The following is a 19,497-nucleotide window of genomic DNA, read 5'->3' on the forward strand; positions in this document are numbered from 1 at the left end:
AGCCAGCTGGAGTCATTAATTGTGCGTGGGGTAGTAGCGGCCGTGATGAAATCTATAGCCATATGCTAATGCCCACTCCAGGGCACAGCATGGGTGGTGCCGCGCAGGAGAGGAGAGGAGAGGAGAGGAAAGAAATTACCTTTGACGTCATGGGCAGCCCCGGATTAACCCATTGATGCCTAAAGCACCTGCAAAAAAGGCTGCTGAATGCCTGAGCACTTTCTCACAAAAGTTGCCCTCAGCCTATAAAAAAACCAAATGTCTCAGCCTCTGAAGCATCTAAAACATGCAATATGTTGCATTCAAACGTTAAGACCCTCATCTTGCATTAGAATGTGCTCATTCAGCTCTAACAAACCAAGATTTTTAATAAAATGTTACCAAATCTCATGAGCCTGAATGTTGCGTCATGCAGCTCCAGACACTAGGGCCAATATTGCACAACGTAACATCCAGCATCAATGGGTTAATGCACAGGCTAGATATGGCTGCAGCCTAGGGCCTCCCACTTGCCAGGGGGCGCCTGATTGGACAAAAGAGATAAATTGCAGAACTGTAATAAGATGCCATTAAAAAATGTATCTGTTGTGTTCAGTACAGTTGGTATACATGTTAACCTGAATGCCTAGCTTGTACTGTGAATTACGACACTGTATGTAAATTTGTCGCAATATTCTTGACCTCGGGGGGGTGCACAGTAACCTGTAGCCTAGGGGCCCCTTGCAATCCGGCCCTGGTCAAGGGAACCTTTACCAGCTGGGCCTATACTGACAAAAAAGCTATGGGCACTGAATGAGCAATAAGTCATTATTTTTGGTCCAATTCCAAGTTCTATATTTCTCTTGCTAGCATGTGGCTGATGATTGGTGATATGTTTCATCATTTAGTGTGGTGAACAGTAGAGAAACAGCTTGGGCCATCAGAGGATTTTTTTTTGTTCAAGTCTGTCTGGTTGGCCTGCCTCTTCTCAGTTGCTCCTTTGCCAGACAAATCTGCCTGTAATGAAGAAAGAATACTGTGCATATGTCATCGGAATTAGTAGTTTGAGTATAAAGAATGTCCTGTCTATGGGATATTTGGCTAGAACTAGCCAAATAAAAGAGAAAAAAAGAGAAGAACAAATAACAGGCCTACAACAAATATATTTTCTTATACGGGTGTAATGATATGCATTGAAAATAACCTTCATTCTTACTCTAAGAGCATTTGGCTAGTGGTTGGTATTAGGGCTTCTCGATAATGAGAAACATTTCAGTCAATATTGATATTGCAATGTTTTAGACGATATTTCTTTTAAAGACAAATAATTGTGCTAAACCATTCACAATCCTATTAGGTGGTGGACCCAGTCTCATATCTTGTTAGTTCGTTGGTGTTAACGAGTGGCAACTTTATTTTTGCTTATATAACCCCCTGACAACCCATTAATCAATATTTTGGCTGTTGCCATCCTCAAAACTTGCACATTGATTTATAAAAATGACAACAAATAATAGCCGACCGAGTGACGTCACGTCAATGCAAAGTCAACGAGGCAGAATACAGCTAGCGCGTGCATGCTACCCGGAACCGTCAGATTTCATGGCAAAAAGTTACAAGTTGGGGGGTAAGTGGGCTCACTTGTTGTGTACATGCAAAAAAAATATTTTTCTCAAACTTTCAGAAGTGCTCTTTTTCGCTGTTAGTGTTCGACTGTCTGACCATCATTGGGCAACGAGAGATAAATGTCAAAAAGAGGACAGGTCTGTTCCCTCTCAAAGCAATAGAGCAATGAGGTGACGGGGGTAGATCAATTCGCCAAAAAAACTACGTGTCAGTAAAGAAATGCAAGCTGTGTTATTTTTTCCAGTAACAGGAAAATGGTCAGGAATGAAATACCTACGTTGTTTCAATGATTAGGTGAATTATCTGCCCATGAAAAAAGCCCCATATGCGGATAAATATTCCCTTTTCAACTTTGAGGGGCGGAGACTTCACATTGACTGTGCATTATGTGACGTCACCCCCAGTCTTTTTTATTTTCGTTATTTTTTAATATAAACTTGCAACTTTTCAGCGTGGCAACAGCCAGAATATAGCTTTACATATTGTCAGGATGTCATATTAGAAAAATCAAGTTGCCACTCGAGAATGAGAACGAAACTCGTTTTCTAAAGGAGCTACGAAATCTAGCCCACCGTCTATATCTTTAGACTTTTGTATTTACCCATTTAAAACTTTTCAAAATGCTAGCTTTAACCTGTTAGATGCGAAATGCATGCATGTATACTTGTAGTTGATTTATTGATTGTAATAATTTTTGTATTCCTTTTGGATTGGGCTACCTCAATTTTTATCCATACAGTTTTAAAAGAGGTCTGAAGTTGAAAAAAAGATAAATGAAGATTGCCCCAGATTAAACTCTCACTGAAACACAGTAAAAAAGCGTATGTAACAACGGCATTGAGTGGGTTCATATCCAGTGTACAGACAATGCTACAGAAGCCGGCAGAATGGAACTCTGTGTTGTTACAAAAATAAGATTTTAATTTTTCCCACTTAAAAAATTGGGGACCTCCTCGAAAACGGGATATCCTATCTCAAGGGGCTATCCCCCTAAACAAATAAATTGAAATATCAGAGTTTGCCTGTGCCTCTCTGCCTGACAAACGGGATAGGTGAGAGAAGGACTTGGTTTGCCCTGATGAAGACTGGTTTGCAGTCAAAACATGTAGGCGTTAAAATAAAAGGATTTTAAAACTTTTTCCCCAAAGTGCCTCAGACTTTTTCAGACTGCCACTTTCAACTTGGAGCCTACTCTCTGGGCACGTGCTAAGTACTGAAATCTACCATGCCACTTTTGTATTCTGCTAGCATTTGGCTAGTGGTTGGTGGTATGCTGAGTACGCTACAGCCCTGGTGATGCGTTCAGCATGAGCTTGCTTGTGCCCAGGGGAGCTGACTGGGGGGGACAAACGGGTCAGGTGTCCCGGGCCCAGGGAGAGAGGGGACCTAAAATTGACTCCCCATTACAGTGTATGTATTGGGGGTGGGGGGCCCTTTCTGATGACTTTGTCCCAGGCCTGGCCAAAGCTGTCTGCGGCCCTGCCTATGCCTGTCTACCTGACAGCTGGGACAGGTGAGAGAAGAACAGCAGCAGCAGAGAGTGAGCGATGCAGTCGATTTCTTGCCGACATAGTGCCTGTTGAGTCGCGCTATCCGGCGCCCCCCCGCCTGCTAGCGCTGATGCTAAGCTAAGAGCACTAATCCCCACGGAAAATCATTACGTGTAAATAATTGATGCACTGCCGAGGTGAGAGGGCTGCCACACACACTGCTGTCTGTGTGTCTTACTTACTTTTGTGATTTAGCGTCATCTCGGTGGTTCTGTTTTCCTATCCGAGTTTTGGTGGTTTTCTATGTCAACTCTTCTCTTCACTTATATCAATGTGCATCTCTCAATCTCAAATTTCTTTCAGATGTCTCTTTTCTTGTTTCCTGGCGATGGTTGGGATTTACTCTCTGCAAATATTGAATAGGATTAACAAGTAGGCAGGAAGCCACGCACACACGTACAGTCATATTCTTTCTCTCGCCTACGCAACAGCTGAAGTAAAACCCTTTTCTAGATGATCAAACACAGAGGCATGACCAAGATAATTAACGATCCCACGTTTCCTCCAAAGTTCCCTTACTGTAGGTGTCTCATACACCAATATTAAATCATCAGTGATCTGTAATATGCAAAGAACATCATATGAACTACTTTTAAGTTTTATAATATTAATAATAGTAATAATAATAGTCTATTCTACATGTAATATAGCAGAATTTATTATACAAAGAATATAGCTCAATGTGCTTCATTCATTGCTCTCACAGTGCCACACAAGACTAAACCTTACATTTTTCATCATTGTTTTCATAATTGTTTCATCATTTATGTATTTATTGCCTTAAAGAATGCCCTCCCTTTTGAAGGCAAAAACCATATCAAAAATGTAGTGTGAATTCAACAGTTAGAAAGCAGTTTTTGACATCTTTAGTGTTTTTTCCCTTTTGTTCCCAGACAGACTACTCTCTAAGAGTCGAAATAACACTGCATTATTTGCTATGTACAGCCAGTAGGCAGATACAGCTTTATTTCTTCTGTGCTGTGTTTGCATTTCTGGTTCTTGATCATGTTCACACATGTAGTGAGTGCACAGGCCTTGACCCAGCTGTGATCATTCACGGGTTGTTCAAAGTTCATGCAATGGTAATTCACCTGCCCTTCCCTTCCGGATGCCATTTTGCAGTGGCGTGTATACCTGACCTTGAGTCGGCCGTCCATTTATCAAAACGCCTTATTGATATTCCCACGGCTTTCTGAAATGTATACGTACGCTGTGTGTGTCATTGGCGGGGTGATCAAGTGGGGTCTCTAAGCATCTCCCCATTGTGGTGGTGGTGTAGGTAAATATAGATTGGTTACCCCCTCCACCCCCTCCCCTCTCTGCTCCTGGCTAGGCTTCTGGCCTTTCCCTTGAGACTGTGGTGATTTTCCCAGATAGGAAGGCCTACCGTAGTTACGAGTCCATTGGCCACTGGGGATGGTATATAGCAGTGGGGGATGGATAGGTAATGGGCCTTGGATGTTGCTGCGATGGAAGATTGTTTCGGGGCTAAATGTATTTTTAGCCTTTTCTCTCATGACCTCATCTATAGAATGTAGGGTGTAAAATAGCACCATGTCAGTTTGACGCCAGATGATTCTTTTCACATTCCACATTGAACGATGTGTACAAAGATTTACAAGGAATAGAAACATTCTATGTGGTTTGGTCTATATACATACCGTACTGTTTCTGTGCAGCAAGTTTTTTTTTTCTATTTGATCCTGTGTAGCAAGTTCTTGGGATGGGTTTAGTGTGGTACCAACACGGCTGTACTGGCCTATTACATAAAATTAAGGAGTTTATTACATTTCATGATATACTATGGCTTGCCAGGCTAACAATGTCATGCAACAAACAGTGTTCATTAGCAAAGTAATGTTAAATGTCTTAATGCACAGGATTTTTTGTCATACCACTTTTCATTTTCAAAGGTATGTTAAGTAGCGAAAGCAATGTGCATCTGTGGATGTAAGGTGCCTCATAAAGGTGTCATGTTATTCAAGTAATGTTAGAATATAATCTGCAATACGACTGCAGGGGTCTGTGAGAGGCACATACTGTCAAAGAACAAATCTGGCCGCTGTTGTGGTTCCTAATGTTTATTCCTAATGTGATGAACATACACAAGGCTCCGCCAAGGGAAATCTAAATAAAACAAATAAAAAACAATCCCACACACAAAGCAGTTTTGCTCAATTTTAATTAGTGTGATTCTGATGAGACACCATTTTTACACGATTGGTACCACTGTTGACCCGCAAACTCCCACAAGCTCTACTGAGGCCAGAAACACTGGGAGGAACATTCGCCTGAAAGTTCTAGAACTTTATGTATTTATTTATTTAGTTTTGTTGTAATTTCTTGTGATTCTGAGATAAGACAAGGCTGTGTGATCTCAGTGAGAGCTTGATGAAGCATAGATAAAGTAGAAGACAGACAGGAAACAGCATGTGATGGATTTAGGCTCTGTTTGCAGTGGAGGAAATCTCTGAAGATGGTAGATCTTACCTCAGATCAATACACTGCCTGCCTCAAAGAGACTCAAATGATTGCCTCTCCACAGAGCTGTATTAACCCTTTGAGGAGTAAGGAATTTCCAGAGGTACTTCTAGAATTTTACTGGAACACTCTACAGCTCCCATAGACGTCTGTGTTAAAAATCTCGCAAAGACATTTTGACATCATAATGAGAACTCAAAATTTGGGCAAAATTCTAATCACATATTTGTGATGGTACTGGTGTCTTTTCTAAGACACAATCGACAGATTCCAGCACCTGTGCAACACACAATGTAAGGTTGAGAAATTTAGCTAAAAATGTAGTTAATTCAAAGATGACAACAGAAAGAGACATGTATTGCTTTGCAACGTAAGTTGTATCACCTGGATGGATCTTTGATAAATCTAAACCTCTGTGCTTCAAGACATTTTTTTTTCACATAGTACATGGTACAGATTTCATATGGCAAGTTGTTCACTCATCATTTATTCTCATCAGTTTTTGCTCAAATGTCTTCAGGACGATTTTGCCGTAGTCATTTTTTAACTAGGACAGGACGTGTTTCCTGTAAAGGTCAGCTTCAAAGAGGAGATTTTCTCTTTTTACAATCGAGATGAAGAGACTGGAAGCTGATATGGTGGTGGCGTGTGTGTATGTGTGTGTGCGTGCGTGCGCGCGTGCGTGCGTGCGTGCGTGTGTGTGTAGGCCTATGTGTGTTGGGTTGCTGGCCTGAGAGGGTATTGGATGTTTGCACTCCATCCATGCCCCCATCTGCTCACTGCAGTCAAAAGTCCCCTTGTGTACATACAGTTTGTACATTTAGTGGGGAAGGAAAAGCCAATTCAGACAGCAGCCACCTCCACACATGCCCTGCACAGCCCCAGCTCCACACATGTTTAGATATTCATAGGCATAACTAGGGCAGTCTTGGGCAGACGATGGGCTTTTTTGGAATGTGCTACACAACATTTATGCAGTATGGCTTTGAAAATTCCCATTCATTCAGGCTATGGTAGTTAGGGCACTTTTGGTTTGAAAGTTAGAGTTGGCCTATGTTTTTTTCAGTTTACTTCCAGAAATCTTTTTCATGAGTATTTTCCACCTCCATCAATTTGCAAGTATTCATTATGACTGGGAAAATGACACTTTTCATACAAAAAAAGGCCAACCACCTTGAATTTCCAGTAATAGACGCCTTTAGCTGCAAAGTAAGTACTTAGTACTCAGTACTTACTGTAGTACTAGTTACTTAGTAAATACTCATGAAAAGATCAAATGGATAGAATTGTTGCATTGGGCACCAGTTACAACGCCTCTTCTAGCCGCAATCCTACATACTCTACAGCAAAATACTTCCACACGCTTCTGCTTTTTTCATCCGGTGCATCAACGGGAGACAGACAGGTAATCTTAACTAAAGAGAAGACACAGGAGCAGCAGAGATGAGATTATTTTCTTTTTTTAATCATGTGCAACATATTAGGGACTAACCTTTCGATGGGTACACATCTTCATCAGAGTCCATGGAAAGGAAACATTAGTCCCTAATATGTTGTGCTCTTGATTAAGAAAAAGAAAAGAATCTCATCTGTCCTACATACTTTACCTTTGAGCAATTGGCTGCTCCCATCTCTTCAGGCCAGAAATGTTGAGCAGGGCTGCACAATATATCGGAAATGTATCGAAATAGCGATATCAAGAGTGGTGCTATGCGTATTGCGAAAATGACTTAATTATCACAAACAAGTAAACATTTTTGTGCGGTTCAATCACTTGCTGAATGTCAATAAATGCACATGCTATGACCAAAGCCACGCCCCCACCCCCACACAGACCGACAAATTATTTACAAGAAAAACACTTGGCTATATTTCTATATATCGTTTAAATATCGTTATTGAGGTATTGCATGCCGTTATCGAGTATCGTTTTTTTTTTCTTTTTGATATCGTGCAGTCCTAATGTTGAGGCCTTTTGAATGTCAGATGAAATATCCAAATTGAAGTCCAGTTACTCATCAGCTGTTCATCACCAGTGATAGTCTGTTCAACCATTTCCCTGCATTCAACACATTATGGTAATGGAGACAAATGTGTTTGAAGTTGTTAAATATGTTTGTATGATAATTGCCCTTCAAACGGACTAGTAAAATGGATATATGGGTTATGTTTTAATGGGGGGGCGCTCACTTTTGTTGTTGATTTACTGCAAGTGCATGCAGAGATGTTGCCAGACCCTTTTTGTCGCTGGGCGATGCAAATGAAGCCCATTAGAGTTTGAGGGAGTTTATTGCATTTCTGGGCTTAAATCTCATTCCGCCATGCCTCCCAGCCCCCTCACGCTGAGAAGTAATTTCATTCTGATATGACACGATAGCCACAGTATTGCTCATTTGTTGCAGGGAGTCCGATATAAATTGAGAGAGCGTGAGTGCAAGATTGAGAGAGAGAGAGAGAGAGAACAGAGAGATATGAGGAGATTTGAAGAGATTTAAGTAAGATTTGGAAGTCGAAAAATCCAATATAACCGGAACAAGTGGTTGACTCTGCTGTATAACTTTAAAGACCATGACAATATCTCAAATCTCTTTAAATGAGTTCTTTTGGTGACATACACATTTAATTGAGCACATAGTAAGCGGCCACATGCTGGGTTATACCTTTTTAAAAACTCATCTCTGTGACAGAGAAGCAACATGGTTTCTACCCATCCATCATATGCCCCGGTGGGGCTGTCATACAACCCGCTCCCCTGGTCTCGGTTCGGCCTAGTGGAGCCTTTACATGTCCATCAAGTAAGCAGGGGAATGTGAAGGCAGAGGGAGAAGAGAGAACCACCAGGAATCCAAATGGTTCGCTTCCGTTTTCAGATATAGGATTATGCTTTTGTATTCAAGCGATGTGAACAGCAACAGGACTTTTACAGATTGCAGAGACCACGTAAATGGCTAAAACTAGTTTTTGCATTTCATGCATAATAATGATGCACATATCCGATAATTGCATGGCAGCCTTATATTTAGATGAGCCCGAATTAGCATGAGACAACGGCTCTGAGTCTGCGCTATACATTTTGAATTATTAACGACTAATTATCTGTAACACGAGGTCTGTAGTTGTTCAGGATACCCCAGGGTCTGCGATTCACGTGCCCGCACACTCCCACAGTCTACATACAGGGCTGGACTGGCCATCTGGCAGTACAGTATATATATATTATATTGTTTTGTTTTTTACATTTCTGAAAATACATATATATATTTACATTTACATTTCTGAAAATAGGGGCACAGTATATATATATTATATTGTTTTGTTTTTTACATTTCTGAAAATAGGGGCCCACAAAGGTGCGGCCCCTTCTGCGCCACTAATTATGAGGGGCCCCTTTAAGCTAAAAGTGCCCAGGCTCTATTTCTCTCCCAGTCCAGCCCTGTGTCGTCATGCACATCTCTGCTCTCAATCTCTGCCTCATCTTCCATGGGACTGTGGGCCTCTTGCAAGAGCTGGGCCTTATTTGCATAGGCTTTCTTGGTCCCCTGTGTGCCTCAACTCTTATCTGTCCTACCAGGAGGCTGCCCTATCTCACTATTCAGTTCGAAGTTGGTTTTAGTGCTCACAGAACCTGAACAAAGTATGTATAGAGTTATGTATTTCTGGCTTGCAAATATACAGTACATACAACTATGTGTAGCTAAACAGATTTAATGTATTTCCTTGAATACATAATTGAATTCAGGGTCCAGTGCAGGTGCTACTGTAAAGTCATGATGAGTACTTAAAAAAAGTGTCAAATGGAGACATGTCAAGTAAATTGCCTTAAAATCCCCTCTTTTATGTCAACATCCGTAGCATAGTAAAGAGCCCAAGGCTGCCACTGTAGCATGTCCTGAGGAGGCGGGGCAGGTAGGTGCCGGAGGCATCTCGTCTCTCCTGGCTAAGGGGAAACATTTTCTCCTCATGCAATAACAAGCAGAGGCAATACTGTAACTGAAAGCCAAGATGTGCTGAGAGAAAAAGAGAGAATGCCACATCTCTCACTTACAATAATATTGTATATACAGTATGCACTCTAGACTCAGAAGACAGCAAGTGAATTTTGTGTTTGAAATACGTGATGGACTAAATCCACTTTATTGCTATTGCCCTATTTTATTATTTTGAGTGCAGGGTAGGGGTTTGTGAGGGTGTCAGTCTGTGTGCTTGGGAAAAATAAAGATCGCACTGCTGCTGTCAGCTATCTACTGTATGGGGTTTGTGTGCTTCCATACAATGGCTACATGGGATATACTCCCAGAAGTAGCAATGCAATCACGCACTGTATAAACAAATTACCATGCATTTCCCTTACAGCTATTGAATAATAAACACAACACCACATGCATTAAAAGACAGGCCAAATGTTCTGTGCTTGTGTAGATAGTACTTTACTACCGGAATGTTAAAATAACTTCAAGCAGTGAAGCGGGTAAAAGACATATCATGCTGTTTCCAGCCATCTAGTTTGTATATCAATAGTACTGTGAAAAGTATTCTGATTAGTTATTTATAAAGCTTGTTTGGTCAATGATGCCAAAATTACTATTATCAATAATTATTGATGATTATGATTATGATGATGATGGTGATTGTTGTAATAACTATTTGCTAACTTGAACATATGATGAATGTTCTGATCAAATGACGCCTATTGGGCAGTACTTCACTGCTCCTCATTTACTGTTGACAAGCTGTTCCATGCTATGGGTTAGCATAGGAAATCCCATGCTGTCTTGCACGATTGTTACAATCTTAAAAAAAACAAGTCCGACAGGCGGACAACAGATGCGTCCGTCTATGCCAGGGGGTCAGGCTTTGGCTGGTTAGCTTCGCCAATTAGCAAGGCACTTCCTCGTCACAATTTTCACAAATTCGCTCATTTCCGACCCCACTTCGCTCAAAGAAGGTGGATGATGATTGGTGGGTGCGCGAGTTTAGTGTTGGGCACACATACCTATACAGGTCTGTGGTTGGGCACCTTATAATACCTCCATGCATCCAATGCCCGTCTTCCATATATCTCTCTGGTCAACTGTAAGTCAGTCAGTAACGTGTCACATAATTAGCTGAGTAAACTGTCGGCGGAAACGACACCATCTTTGAAGCTGAAAAATGTGTTCAATTTTGGCTGAATTCATTAGCCTAGCATTTCCCATTGATATGATTCACTCTCTCCAGTTCTTATACTCCCTCCATGGTCTATGCCAGTTCCAACCTTTTATGCCCAAACGCCCCCTGGCCTCCTCATATCATGTCAACACCCCCCTGAGGATGTGCTTTCTGTTTATTGACATGGAAACTCCAAATAGACTATGTGGCAGCGAAATGGCGAAAGAAATTTAGGCTATTAAAAGCTAAGCTTGGATTTGGAAAAGTACCATGTGATTTCAAATAGATCAAGTAGTACATTACAAATTACCAGACATTGTTGGTATTTATCAACCTTTAGTAGGCCTATCACGCCATTTCAGCGTCATGTCCAAGTGGGAAAGAATGTAAACATCGACAAATAATAAATAAATAAAACCGTTTGGGTGAATCATGCGCTCTGGTTCAATGCCAGCTTTTTAACGTCAAGTCACAAAGATAGTGAAGGATGTTAAGTCAATATTCCATAAGAATCTTTCACTTGGTGATACAAGCACCAAATTTGGTTCACAGGTGCTTCAGGACCTACTTTCCCAGAAAAGGTCGCTATCCAGGTGGAAAAACAAGATGGCGGCCATTTTTCAAGATGGCCGCAATACAGATATAATACAGATACCGTTACGGAAGTGACAAAAGCACCAAACTTTGCATGGTGTTTCTTTAGGGTATATACTGTAATTCTAGCCTCGGAGCCATCGGAAAAAGAAAAACATTCTACCATGTCATATACAATATGTCATGCATTACCTTGTTATTACATGACATTTTACTTAGCTGACGATGTTAATATAGTCCCGAACTCAGCAGAGATGAAGCAAGGGCAGGGGTAGCCTGCTTGACCAGATTGCTGCAACTACAAAAATGTTCATAGTGTGAAAGTATGGGTGATTCTGTTCTTACATGTTTGACAGCAAATGTAACATTGTGAAAATGTTGAGAAGATTCTTGGTCTGAATTAAAATGAGCATTTCCCACACTAAAACTATGGTGAGAATAGACTGCTGCTAATGCTCGCTCAGCTGCATCTGAATTGGGAAGTGTCAAGATGATGTCCAAGGTAGCAGGTTCTCCATCCTCTAATTTCCATAACAGATATTTTTTATGTGTATGAGAGAGGGTAAAGGACAATACCTCTCCATGTGTATGAAGAACCCATAAGATCACCTAATTCTAAATTTTCACAAGTAGCATTATGTCTATAGTGACTGCATTTCAGTCTTTAAGAATGGCATTACAGATCACTCAATATACAGTACATGTAGGCTATATCTTCAGTTCAAATCAAATGGGAATGATTTCTAAGTAGGTGTTGAGTAAGTAGGCAGAGGTGTGCGAATTGTTTTTTTTCCTCCTGAATTTGCAAACAAGTCCTCACCTAGTACTTGTGTCACAAGTTGCATTACAATAAACTCAGTAATCATTGAGTATTTCAATTGCTACTTCAAAAATGACAGCTGATGGACAACATGTTACCTACCGTAGGTCTTTGCCACCTTTAAGAGAAATATCTATGTTAAAAAACAATTATCATATGGTATATACTATAATTCAAGATTTTGAGTGGTAACAGTAACATAACTCATTCCCACTACATAATTTTGCATCATATTGTACATGACCTCAGAATGCTCTAAATGTTTCAGTTCTGTGTAGTTGTACTGTACTGTACAGTACAGTAAAGTACAGTAGCATACAGTATGGTGCCGTATAATAAAGTACAGTACAGTAGAGTATAATACAGTAGAGTATAGTACACTACAGCACAGTACAGTGGCATACAGTACGGTACAGTACAGTAGCATACAGTACGGTGCAGTACAGTAAAGTTAGGTAGCATACAGTACGGTACAGTACAGCACAGTACAGTAACATACAGTATGGTACAGTACAGTTAAGTACAGTCGCATACAGTACGGAGCAGTATAGTAAAGTACATTACAGTACAGTAGAGTATAGTACAGTACAGTACACTACAGTACAGCACAGTACAGTAGCATACAGTACGGTACAGTACAGTAGCATACAGTATGGTACAGTACAGTAGCATACAGTACGGTGCAGTACAGTAAAGTTAAGCACCATACAATACGGTACAGTACAGCACAGTACAGTAACATACAGTATGGTTCAGTACAGTAAAGTACAGTAGCATACAGTACAGTAGAGTGTAGTACAGTACATTGCAGTACAGTACAGTAGCATACAGTACGGAGCAGTATAGTAAAGTACATTACAGTACAGTAGAGTATAGTACAGTACACTACAGTACACTACAGTACAGCACAGTACAGTAGCATACAGTACGGTGCAGTACAGTATAGTACGGTAGCATACAACAGTAGCCTACGGTGCAGTATAGTAAAGTAAACGTACAGTAGCATATAGTACGGTGCAGTACAGTACAGTGTGGTATATCACATTACAGTACAGTACCGTACAGTACAGTATAGTACAGTACAGCATAGCAGAGTACACTACGCCACAGTACAGTACAGTACAGTCTTGATGACTTGTAGGCTACTTTGACAGCTGTATCCCTCCAAAGCCAATTGCATTTCCACATGCTGTTGTTTAAAGTTTTTGAAAGACTTGAGTGTGTGAGAGAGGGAAGGCAGGCAGATATGTTTTAACGTACAAATGAAAAATAACAAGCAATCAATACATTAAGTGGTTAGGTAGCCAACATGTCATCTAAGTTTAAGCACAAAGTAGACCAGAAAACCATGCTGCTAATACATACAATACATAAAGTATTTGTCAATATACTGTATGGTGTATTGCACATTGATTATTCATAATTTCCCAAGCATAAAGGCCCCTATCACTCCACAGTACACTTAGGACTTGAGATATACATATCTGAACACAAATCAATATATATTTTATTTTGTAAATCCAAGCTGACACATGATATGTACATGTATTATTCACTTGATTGATATGAAAATTGAGCATTTCACTTGGGCTCCAAGGCTTAAATCATTGAGGGGGTCCTAAGGAAGCATCGTGCAAAGTTTCACGCTTTTGTCAGCTCCGTAACAGTAGTGCCCTTTTTGTCCCATAACCGATTCCAATAATATGTATTGTGGCCATCTAGGAAAATGGACGGCCATCTTGGATTTCAAGTGGCCTGCATGCCTTTTCAAAAGAAGTGTGTCTAAGGAGTATCTATGACAATTCCAGTGCTTGTATCACCATTTGAACAGTTGTTTCAGTTGCTAATTCATATCTGCATGGCGGCCATCTTGGAAAATGGCCACCATTTTGTTTTTTCACCTGGATAGCGACCTTTTCTAAAAGAGTAGGGTCTGAAGCACCTCTGAACCAAATTTGATGCTTGTATCACCAAGTGAAAGATTGTTTGAGTTATTTGCTGTACTAAGAAGTCAGCGTCATTGTAAGAGTGCAAGAGTTTACCAAATTCAAACGACTGCAAAGCAATCTCTGAGCGCAATGGGAAGCGCCTGTGCGGTCCACACGGCCGTCAGCAGAAAACGGAAGTACCTCCCTTGCAATATGTCCGAGAACATCAGTAACACGCCGTATGTCAAATGGCGCATTTGTCTACTTATAGTTCGAGTACCATGTTTCAGTGTCATTGCCGCGAGTTTCTGACAAACCAAATAGTTGAGCACGACGTGACACTATAGTGTGTCCGCGTGAAGATTCTTGGTTAGAATTTCCGTTCACGACGCAGTTTAAGGGAGTGACCTCTGCGCGGCAGTCGTGTCACATGGCGTTAAACCATCGCGGGAACAAAAGTTGGTCAAGCAGTCACGCAGTACCACAAGAGCAACTGCGTTGGCATGGGACCTCCTCCATGATGTGAGGAATCTGCCGTGATTGGTGTTCATAGCTCATGTGATTCATGTGTGTGTAGTTGAACGTGCTTCATTTTCTACATGCTGAAATGCATTTCATGCTCAAATACAGCATACTCAGAGTGGTATCATACATATGTATGGTCGCACAACCCACTTGCAACAGTAAAAAAGAGAAACAAACCACCCTGTCGTCAGATGCTCCATCTTCGCCACGTTAGGAATGTATGCCGTTGGTTACAAAACCAGAACTATTCCATGGGCTGCCGGCTCGACGGTTAGAGTAGTGGTTGCGCGCCTGACTTCCATTCGTGATGTCCCCGGTTCGAAACTGCATCAAAACATAGGAAGTCTTTAGTTGCTGATGGTGAATGTGGAAACACACCTGTTGCGAGTGACTTATGTTGTCTTTTATGTATGAAAGTGCACGAAACAGAGTGGCCTTTGTGGTTGGCGCGCCATAGTAAAGCTACATATTGAACACCTGGGTTCAATCCCCGCGAGATGGGTTGGCGGTCTTATGTCATTTTAAAACTGTCCTATCTGAATGACGACTTGGGTCCCAAAACACAAAATGAAAAGCCCAAAGTGAGTACTAATTAACTGAATTATTACATGAAACTGAAGCCAAATCATCACAAAATTAACGAAGACTAGAACCCTGATTCAGGTGTTAACCTGTATCTCTACCTCAAGACCATCCGGTTCCTCTACGGGTGGCAGAGAGGGACTCGAATATTTTAAGCATGTGAATATGTTAAGCATATCGAATATGTTAAGCAACGTCGGTAAGCGCGTCATGGAATTAGCGCCGTGATGATTTCATTCCACGAGAGGGCGACCTGGTACACCTGCTGTCAAAAAAGGTAGATCCACCCACAGACCTTTAGATCGCGGTTGAGCCGCGGTTGAAATTTCGTCATAGTCTTCCGGTCCGGATGTGTCCAGCTTGGCTGCGACGCAGTTATCCCCGCCTTTTTAAGACCAAGCAGATCACGTTTTGATCAAATATTTTCCTGCATGGTTGCGTCCGAGCCTAATGCCGAAAATTAACCTTTCGCAAAACCCTTCACACAAACGGCCGCCAACCAATCCGAGCTCAGCAACGGTAACTAAGGAGTATAGAATTTGACGGAGGTCCGTCAAAAACTTGCGATTTCAGGGAGACATAAAACGTGTGCCTATGGCACCGTCACGTCCGACACCATCTGAAGTTTGATTGGGACTTTTCACTTTTACGAAGCCAAAACCTCAAGTGAACTGATGGAATGGATTAAGCCATGTGGGGGCTGTTAGCCCCAGGTGATCATAGGCTATTTAAAAGTAGCAGGCTAACTGTGCAATCGTCTTGTTTGCTAATGTAGCCCCCTTCCCCTTTGCATTTAGCTGGCAGTAAACCCTAAACAAATAATCAATGCATCGCTCAGACTAAAGGACAATTTTTTATGACATTACAGTAGGGTAGATTCAGGTTAAGTGGGACACTTTTTAATAACATGCTGTTTAAACCATCTAAATTCATCGGAATTTTTCCAATGTCTCTATATTTTCCTTAAATAGGTTGCTGTGAATAAATTAAAGAGGAAATGATTTCAGTTAATTAACTAATAAAACACTGTTTTACCCCTTGAAGACCAGCTGACAGCCCCTTAACAAAACCAAATCCTTCAGGTTGAGTGGGACACTTTGTCAGGTAGAGTAGGACAATATTTTGTGATCAAATCTGATAGGCTATGTAGGGGCAATTGAAAATTTTATTTTAAAGCATATGAAAACATTTATTAGAATGTATTGTCACCAAGTAATACAAAAATCACACATTTGGAGACTCATGGATATTATGGTTAAGGCCTATCCGCCACCGCCACCATGCCCGCTGTCGGCACATCCACCCCATTACCACCACTGCAGCAGATATTTTATTTTACCACTATAACTTTTGAAGTGGGCACATATTTGCACCAAACTTGGTGTGCTGTCACAGTATAACATGTAAATAAACTGTTAGATTTTGGACGTTTCTAAAATTCTCTTCTCCAACAAAAATTGAAGGCTGAATACTCTGCGTTGTGTTTTCGTTGACTCACTTGCAAAAATAAAATAAGTCTTGACTTCGTAATTAAAAGGATCGATCAGGATACAATTTATTATAGAAAAAGTGAGATTACAAAAAGAATAAGAAGAAAATAAAATAAGTAAAAGTAAAAGAAGAATAAAAAGGTTAAAAAGAAATGAAAATGAGACTAAGTCTCACAGCGTCTCACTATCTAGGCAGCATCCTATCTCTGGCGAATGACAGGCAAATCGATCGACAGCTGACAAAATGGTGGCAACGGTTTTTATACCGTCTTCCTCATGTCAGCAGGTTACACGTATGCAAGTATGATCTTAGTTAAGGAAGATGTTGTCTCCATGTCTCCAGTAGTGACGAAGCATAAAAACACCTATCGCTAAGGATAACACACAGCCTAGATGTGTCTGCTATCTGGAAAGTTAGGCGCGAGCACACTGTGCCCTGGCACAATGGCCTTCAACAGCAGAGGCTCTCGCTCTGAGCTCTCCAGATATCAGCAAAGTAACAGTAAACATGCCACATTCCAGGGCCCAATTGATTGGAACACAGGAACAACGTTTTTTCTTATCTTCAAATTAACAAAGCAAGTGAATGACCAAACTGTTAGACACATGGATAAACAATAAGGAAATTAAGGAAATAGGCAATAATAACCACCCTCAATCAAATACCCCTAATCATGACGAATGTCAAACGTTGTAAATATATTACTCAGGATTGAATTGATAACTTTCCCAAAAATTACACTAAATTAACTGGTTAAGTGCATAGTAGCAAAAAGTAAGAAACTCAAAGAGAAACAAAAAAACTATCAGTCTGCAATGTCTGGTTGTCTGACTTGCACAAGTCTGGCCTTGGAACAGACTTGCTTGAACAAAACAACAGGAACACTTCAGAAGATAAAACAATAGCAACATAGAAGAGCAGGGAAAACTCCGGGTTCTCTGCTAAATGAAATGAAAAGTAGAAGTATACCAGGCACTGTGAACACACTTAAAGGCAATAATATATTCACAAAGTGAATCATATGGCATATAGGCTATATTGAGAAACGTTGACATCGTGTTGGCTATAATCATGTCACAGCCAGCCTGAAATCAGAGCAAGACAAAACACACAACAGCAGGCCAAAGGACCGCCATTACAGCCGCACGTCAGCAGACCAGTAGGACAGCAGAGTAGCAGGTTCAGTCTGCTCGTCGAACGTCCCACAGCCATGGTGTTTCACAGTGTAGTTCAAAAGTTCAAAGTTCAGGAAATGACTTGATTTCCATCATCAGAGGTTTCAGCCAAGGTAGATGTGGTGTATTGAGTAGATGTTGTGCATCTCGTCCAATTCTGTCATGACAGAAAGAACAAGCGCAGTATCAGAGAGACCAGATACTCATGTATCTGAGACCACACACATCTAACTAAATGAAACTTTACTTAGGAATTACTTAATGATTAATGATTAATACTGTTCATTAACATATAGGCTTATCATGTAGTGAATATGCAAGCATTAATAATAACACATAGCAGATTAACACTTGATTAGCTGGTTGTGATTAAACTCTAAAACAAAAGTAATCACTCTTTGAAAATGTTGACAACTGATTAGAAAAGAAATCTCTCCTCTCTCTCCAAAGGGAAAATATTTTGCTTTCAGGACAAGGTCGAGTGTGGTGAAAAGTGGATAGGAAACCTACCAATACAGGCTTGAAGGAAAAACCCTATCTTTTCTCCACCCAAACTTCACTCCGCAAAACAAGAAACCCAGCTGATTTAACAGCAAAGAAAAGTCTTCCGCACACTGAACTCCTTAGTCTCGCTACCGCTAGAAGGAAATTACGCCAAAGTCAACATGATACACTTGTCCTGAATTGGTTTATGAGCTCAAAGGACCATTATCAACCATTTTACAGTGACGTGCATGTATCTATTTTGCTTTTTCATGTAATTTAACTGCAGAGTTGCTAACCCACAGAACCTCCCACGGCCTTCCCCATTAGGTTGTAATGCCAGCCACTGGGCTTAGTCACTAGGACATTGTCCAGGCAGGAGTGCAGCTTGCAGAGGCTTGTCCTCCCTCTTGTTACTGTTTCCAAATCCCACTCACGGCCTTCTGTGCAGACGGCACAGCAAGTGAGTTGGATACAGTCCTTGAGTAGGAAATCAAAACAAAGTCAATGTTGTCAGGCAATGACATTGGTCTTCCGGCGATGATTACACAAGGGTTCAGGCCTTCCTCCTTGTTGTGTGTGACATGCATGCTGCATAGCACAACAGAGAGTGTGTCAGGCCACAGCACACCCTTCTTGATGTTTCTTCACCAGTCTCTCTTAGATGTTCGAAGGATCCTCTTCCGGCTTGACTTGTCGAATGCCTTTCTCGTAGTTGTCCTCCAAAACAGTTTCGTCAACTTGTAATCCATCTGAATTCTTCATTCCCCTCGAACAGACAGGATGCAGAGAAGTCTCTTTGGTAGCCCTCTCCTCCCCCCCTCGACCCGATCATAACAGTCGTGGTCGATGATGTCATCAGGAGGGTACAGCTTTGGGGATGGGTTGGCCACAGTAGGGTGCTGAATCACGGTGTGTGATGACTCTAGCACTGCTGGCCAGTCTCCACAATGGCTGTCAGAGATTTTGGCACCTTTGTGTACCAGCATGAGAGAAGTCATGACCACCTCCCTCTCGTGCGCAAAGAGAATGAAGGGCCACTCTAGATCAGGCAAACCTAGAGCAGGTACCGCACACAGTTCAGAGTAAGACTCGAACCATGCACGGCTGTAGTT

At 41.2% G+C, this 19,497-nt stretch overlaps 1 protein-coding gene and 1 long non-coding RNA gene across 2 annotated transcripts in view; one reads left to right on the top strand and one right to left on the bottom strand.

The window, feature by feature from the left end:
* The window catches only part of LOC134462990 (copine-9-like), a 172,182-nt gene that overhangs the window by 39,986 nt on the left and 112,699 nt on the right, over positions 1-19,497 (top strand). The gene's annotated exons all lie outside the window — the stretch shown is intronic.
* LOC134462210 (uncharacterized) lies at positions 900-4,906 on the bottom strand. The gene is made up of 4 exons (XR_010037499.1): positions 4,817-4,906; positions 4,543-4,680; positions 3,338-3,501; positions 900-996 (listed from the first exon to the last, which is right to left on the bottom strand). It is a non-coding gene; the product is annotated as an uncharacterized LOC134462210 (long non-coding RNA).

Source organism: Engraulis encrasicolus, chromosome 14 (assembly GCF_034702125.1).
Source record: "Engraulis encrasicolus isolate BLACKSEA-1 chromosome 14, IST_EnEncr_1.0, whole genome shotgun sequence".
NCBI classification, from domain to species: Eukaryota; Metazoa; Chordata; class Actinopteri; order Clupeiformes; family Engraulidae; genus Engraulis; species Engraulis encrasicolus.